Source organism: Centruroides vittatus, unplaced genomic scaffold (genome assembly GCF_030686945.1).
Source record: "Centruroides vittatus isolate TY-2023 unplaced genomic scaffold, ASM3068694v2 contig_417, whole genome shotgun sequence".
Taxonomy (NCBI): Eukaryota; Metazoa; Arthropoda; class Arachnida; order Scorpiones; family Buthidae; genus Centruroides; species Centruroides vittatus.
The window spans coordinates 1,918,064-1,925,023 of NW_027122227.1; positions in this window are offsets into that span (position 1 = coordinate 1,918,064).

Consider the following 6,960-nt stretch of genomic DNA (forward strand, 5'->3'; position numbering starts at 1 on the left):
AAACAATCCCAACGATATTGCAATGCTAATTGCAGGGCATATAACGGTCGCCGTACATGCAAATTTTCTTCTGCTTGTCGGCTGCCAATGGTTCAGAAAGAACAGGGTTCTTTGACGAGACACCTGTCTCTGAATGGTTACAGAGAAACTCTATGGAACTGTTCGTAGTTGTCTCACAGCTCTCCCGGTGATCTGTTTGGAGGATCCAGAATCTGTTCACTGTCTATGTATGTTCTGTTACTGTCCAAAAACCTCCTTACAGGTCATAATAGTCCAGATAGAGAGCAATTCGGCGAATCGGCCATCCTATAATTCTCACCAGATGATAAGGCCTTTCTCAAATTTAATCAGATGTGCGTAATGTCTTTGACGGCATCATACAGACACTCTTGGAGTTTGAAGACCTCCCAACAACAAATACACTGACAACTTCTTGATGTATAGCTCAAACTTGGTTGATTTTCACAAATCACACGTTTTAGGTTAAGTAATAAAACGGAATCAGAGATCAAGTTCAAAAATATACGCTTCTATTAGTATTGGAAATGCATTTCAGACTTATAGTCCTTCATCAGTCCAAACAGCAAGCGTAGGTGACTATAAGCAAAATTTCCGGTATATAATTTTCGATTATAGTCATGTTTGGACTGATGAAGGACTATAAGTCCGAAATGCATTTCCAATACTAATAGAAGCGTATATTTTTGAACTTGATCTCGGATCTATTTCATTGCTTAACCTACAAGGTGTGATAAGTCTGTGAAAATCAGTCAAATTTGAGCTATACATCAGGAAGCATTAATCCAGACAAGGAGCGAGAATGTTTACTCTTAGCACAGTAAGCTTCTATGAGACTTTTTACAGGATATTGAAATAGAGTTTTACAGTGGCGTGCCGTGACATTTGATGATAGGGAAGCTGTTGTGGCCAACCTGGCAACACTTCAACGCCTCCCCAGATTAAGTCTTTTATCTTTCTCTCGAGTTTATTCTTACCATGTGCGTTGTACTTGTGCCAATCCTTGTAATCGAGTTCCAAATAAAATTATTTTATTTTTTAAGATCTGTGATTATTTGGTGTAAAACCCAATCTATGTTTCCATTAAAAAATTTCAAACAAATACTGGAAATGACAAAAAGAAACAGTTTATTTATTTTAATTCTTACACGATTCAAATATTTTCGCCGTGGAAGCTGGATGGAAGCGCTGTATTGTCGAACACGGGACATGTTCGACAACACAGCGCTTCCATCGGAAATATGCATATACGAATTTATATTCGGATATACAATAGCAATCTTATTGTTTTTCATATTTATAGAAATTTGTAATAAAATACATAATGCGGTTATAATAAAACATTAATTTTAATTAATTCAAAGTACGTTAAAATACGAAAATAATCGCACAACATGTATTTATATTTTAGAAAATACAAGGGAAGCGGTGCTTCCACAGCTTTCATGGACAGCACGCCACTGGTTTTTAAGACATTATCTGGAATACTGTACATTCAAACCAGAACTGTAATTGTTTACATACCGTCTGACATAGCTTCATGTCTGAGATATAGCTTTGCCAAATTTTGCAATAATCGAACAATTCTACGTGAGTTTTGCTAGTGTATTTCGACGGCCGGGTAGCTGAACGGGTAAGGCCGACTCCAGTCGGGTCGAAACTCTAGGAATTTTTCTGAGATGGTTAGAAATGTGTCAGACTCCGTCCCTCACCACTTGACTGTTCCATTATGGGCCTGGCCGAATAACGATGGGCTTGATTAAAAGTCCAAAAAAAGGAAAAGAATGACAAAAAAAAGAATAATAATAATAATAAAAGAAAATAAGAGTGTATATTTCTTACGATAGAGAATGATTCACTTTTATTCGTGTTTTATTATCAATATGCAAATTACATATAGCAATTTTTATTTTTATGTATTTGGGTTATACTGTTAAACGGAGGAGAGTAAATCTTACGTCATATACAGGACATTTCCAACTGTAAAATATAAAATAAAATAAAGAAATAAATAAATTCATGAGAACGAGAAAATTAAAAATGTATTTGATAGCCTGAAACCGTGTCGTGTTCTGTTTTTATTGTTTCTCATACACAATACAGTGTCACTTCGCTCCCTTTCATCTTTATTCTAGTTGAATTTCTTACACAGGATGAAGTCCGCCGTTTCTATTTCTATGACTCGTTTTGATAATCTGAAACCGGTTTCAGATTATCAAAACAAGTCATAGAAACAGTATTGTGTACGAGAAACAATAAAAATGTATTTTTACATTCTTCAAGTTGATTTCATTATGCAAAAAGAATTTATTATGGGAATGACATAAAAGTAATAAAAAGATATTAAAATGTTCAGGTTTGTGTCTGATTCTTTAGAACAGTGGTTCTTAACCTGGGGAGCGTGCACCCTCAGGGGTGCGATAGATCATTTCCAGGGGTGCGAAAGAAATTTCGAAAATTAAAAAAGAAAAAAAAAATAGCTAATGCGCGTATGGAAATGGAATTTGAAAAACTAGACTTACAACAGTTCTGGTGTAAACAGTTAGAAGCTTATCCACAACTGGCAAAAGCATCACTAGAGACACTTTTACCATTTGCCACCGCCTACCATTGTGAAATGGGATTTTCAGCATTTTGCACATCAAAACAAAAGCCAGAAATCGCTTAAATGCATCTAATGACTTACGCGTGGCTCTTTCAAAAAAAGAGCCTCGTTTTAATAGAATTATTATGAATAAACAACAACAACCTAGCCATTAAAATTTAAATATTGCTTTTTATGTTATATAATAATATATATTGTAAATAAACACGGCATTTGTTTATGAAATAAATGTTTTTTTCTTAAATAAAAAATATACACACATTTTTTAAGGGGGTGCAAGAGCTTATTTTCATATTCAAGGGGGTGCTGACCACCAAAAACGTTAAGAACCGCTGCTTTAGAATCTTAATCTAGAATAAAGAAATTCTGGATAAATTTTTCATTTTTAAGAATTTTAAAGCTTACTTTGAGAACTGCTTAATAAGAGAGATCCAATTAACCTATATAAAAACGTAAATCTAAAGGAATGGGGAAAAATATTTATATGTGGATTAATTTATATTGATTATGTATAGCTTAATACAGTATATTAAATTATATTATATATTAATGGATTAATTTGAAGTTTTGATACAGAGCATTGATAATGTAGACATTTCCGGTTTTATCTATTACGATAAGTTTGGTTCTCAATAAAATTAGCCACATGGCTGAGAAATGAAGTAATCACGCCTAAAACACCGTGTTGATTCTATTCGAACACAGATCAATAAAAAAAAGTAGTAGAATCCTTAGTCATGAGATCATTCAATTCACCGGATATAACTGAGCTCCGTGATACAGCTAATAAAGAGTTAAAGCCGAAAAATCTATTTTGCAAATGACAATATAAAAAATTATACGTTTTAAACAAAAGAATTTATATAACATTGCACTATGATGATAAATCTATCCTAAACTCAAATAAATACATTAAATCTAAATTAATTTTTTTTAATTTTTAATGCAGTTTCTGATAAATATTAATATTATAATTTATTGTAAAATGGTAATTAGCTTTTTAATTTTACATTGTAATTTATTTTATAACGAAGTTGAATATTTATTGTGATATCTGTTAAATTTTTGAGAACTTCATCAGTCGACAATGCATTTGTCTGCACATTTGTGTGGTTTCTTAACTGTTCACATAAGGTATCATTTAATGACAATACCCTGACGCAATACTATATCTAACTCCTAGATAAATAATTTCTGTAAACATATTTATATCTAAAAACAACAAAAAATAATTAATTTAAATATACAAGTATATGAGAACAGTGAATTTATAAACTTATTTTTTATAAACTGTTGTTCTTTCTAGTTAAAGTTTAAGGTTGGTTAAAGTTTATTGGCACAAGGGCCACATAGGCCAAGCTGCGCCACTCTTTCTAGTTAAACCTTTCCAATTTAAAAATTTTGTGCTTAAAATTTAACCTATTTTATCAGATGTTCAAATGTAAATTTTAGTATTCAATACAGTATTTCCACTTTATTAAACCACTGGTAATTCTTATCAATATAATCAATTCATCGATTATTTGTCAATAAATAAGTAATATCTTCGATTGAATAGGTCATAAAATAATAACTAATTTCTAAATCGCATTTTTTAAAATGTAATCAAAATAAAAACGAGTTTGATACTAATTTTATGGTAGTTTAAAACCTCAACTGACTTTTGACAACTAAAATTTCCTACCCATTTGATAACAGAAGGGATAAATGGGTTAACAGTAAAGGGTAGAAAAAAGTGTGGTTGAAAGCTTTTTCTCTCGATCAAATCATTTAAACCTTTCAACCCACATATCCTACTACGCAGTCTATTGAGTTCATTTTATGTTTCATCCCAATCACAGATGAAAAGCCAATCCAGCATGAAATACCCCCCCCCCATTGATAAAAGGAGAATGTTTTACACCTCATCCTCTCTCTTGTCGGCATCGTTTGAGTCTAACTGATACCTTTTCTCTTTTGTTAGTCAAACTTTCCCTCACAAAGCCCAACATCATGATATCTATTCTAATGCCACACGTGCATGTGGTCTACCGAGGATATTGCTTTTTATATTACTTTTTTTTAGTAAACATTCCTTGCATATTAAGTTTTAGAGTTTATTGACAGTGTGCTTGCATTTGTTAAAATTATTAATAATAAATATAGTTTTAACATATTTAATCTGTAACTACGTTTATGTACAGAGCTATTCTAGTTTATTTAGTAGGTGGAAGTATTTAAATTATAATTTTTTCCTATCTATTCTATCAGATATCATTGAAAGGGATAAATTAAAAGATTTTATTTTCATTTTTATAATTTTTCATAAATTAATTAATGACGAGCATCATAGCTATCTATATGTTATACAGATCTATATATATATACAAAACCTAAATAAATTTATTATATTAAACCTATATAAATTAAATTTAGAATTACGTACAAGCCTATAATTCTAAACTTGAATTTTTATCTAAAAAATGGCTTGTCAATGCCTAAAAAGTGAAATCATTGAACTTCGAGATGTTTTCAATTCTAATCAGAGATAGTATCATTGATTCTGTTCACTTAACAATTAGGCAACAGAATAAGCAGATAGATCAGTCTTGTCAATTGAGTGTCAACAGACAAAGAGCATTGTACAGTATAGGATAACGTTACAGACAGGTGGTGCATCATCTCCTCGGGCATTATCTCCATCCGTTATCCATTTTAACGGAGGCCTTTCGTACGCAGGAAAAATTCTAATTTCAAATTATAAAGAAATCGGTGTTTCTTTAGCTATATCAGACTGAATGGAGCCACTCTTGATCAAATCAGTCAAAAAGCGAAATTCGATCTTGTGTGAATCTCCTGCTGAGGGTCTGCGGTCAAATACATGATTGACGTATTCAAAATAAAATTAAGAAATGATAAATATTAATAATATCGAGTCAATTAGTATGTTTAGTTTAGAAATGTCTTCCAACGTTAATCATGTTTTGAATTATTAAAAAAACTCTGTTTTTTGCACTTATTATGTTGCTTATATACGATATAATATCATAATTAACTGTAATAAAATTTAATAAGACTGTTATATATATATATATATATATATATATATATATATATATATATATATATTATTTTAATTTTTAATCGTTTTCTTCTTTTAATTTTATGGCTAAATTTATAAATATGTTTATATTAACTATAATAATTAATACTCTAGTTTTGTCTATAAACTGACTTTTTACTTAAATTTTATTAAAATTAAGATAGTAATTTTAATAATTCGTGAATATACATAAACATTCGTATGCAAAATTTATATAAACACTTATTTTTCAACTTATATAAAGTTTTATATAAAATATTTTTGCATTTATACATCAGTTTTTAATAATAAAAGAAAATTTTGCGGTAAGACTGATCTACACATACTAATTAAATACCTTAAGTCTGGCCTAAATCTATCGAAAAGTTAGATTGAATCAACGATCTATTCCACCCGAATCTCTCACCTGTTCAAATCTTTCCCACCCTTCCTGTATATGAACTTTTGTGACCGGACACGACACAAAATTCGCACGTGCTACTAATGTCCCCTCCAGCCAGACGCTACTATTCTAAAAGCTCATGTAACAGCTTCCTTCCACTTTAGCTTAAGTTTCTTTTCTGACAGGCTACCTGCTGTGAAGGCCTTTTGTCGGTCAATTGGTAACATTTTCGTTATGTTGACATAGTCGAGTTTGCAACAGGCAAAATTGAATTTTCAAATGTTGATCTTAGTCCAAAGTGTTTCCTATTTATCTGTTTCAACTCAAAAAGGAAAGTTTTAAAGTTTATAAAACTTGTTTAGTTCAATTTTCTTCTTTTCTTTATGAAATAGATGGATGGTTAAAATTCCAACTTCTCAGATCAATATGGATCTGAATATTAGTTCCACTTACTGATGGATCCGGATAAACTTAACAGGAAGTAACTTACACCATAATGCACTGTGTTAATAATATTTCTGTTTTTATTTCTGTGATTAAATTTAATTATTCCTCGTAATAGAAAAAGGAAGATCGCATATATATATTTTAATTATATAATTATATTTATTTATAATTTAAATATACAGACTGACAAACGACAGGAAGGACATTTTGCTCCTGCTCTTCTCTTCTGAACATCATTGTTTCCACCTGTTATATAGTTGTTTTAATAACGAATTTTATTGAATTAAGTTATGATCATATCGAAAAATATATTTACATGATTTAAATGGTCTACATTTAGATGGAGAATATTTAACTTACTAAAAATGTCATTTGATATACATATATATATTAAACAATATTGTTTAATATTGTTTATTTAATATT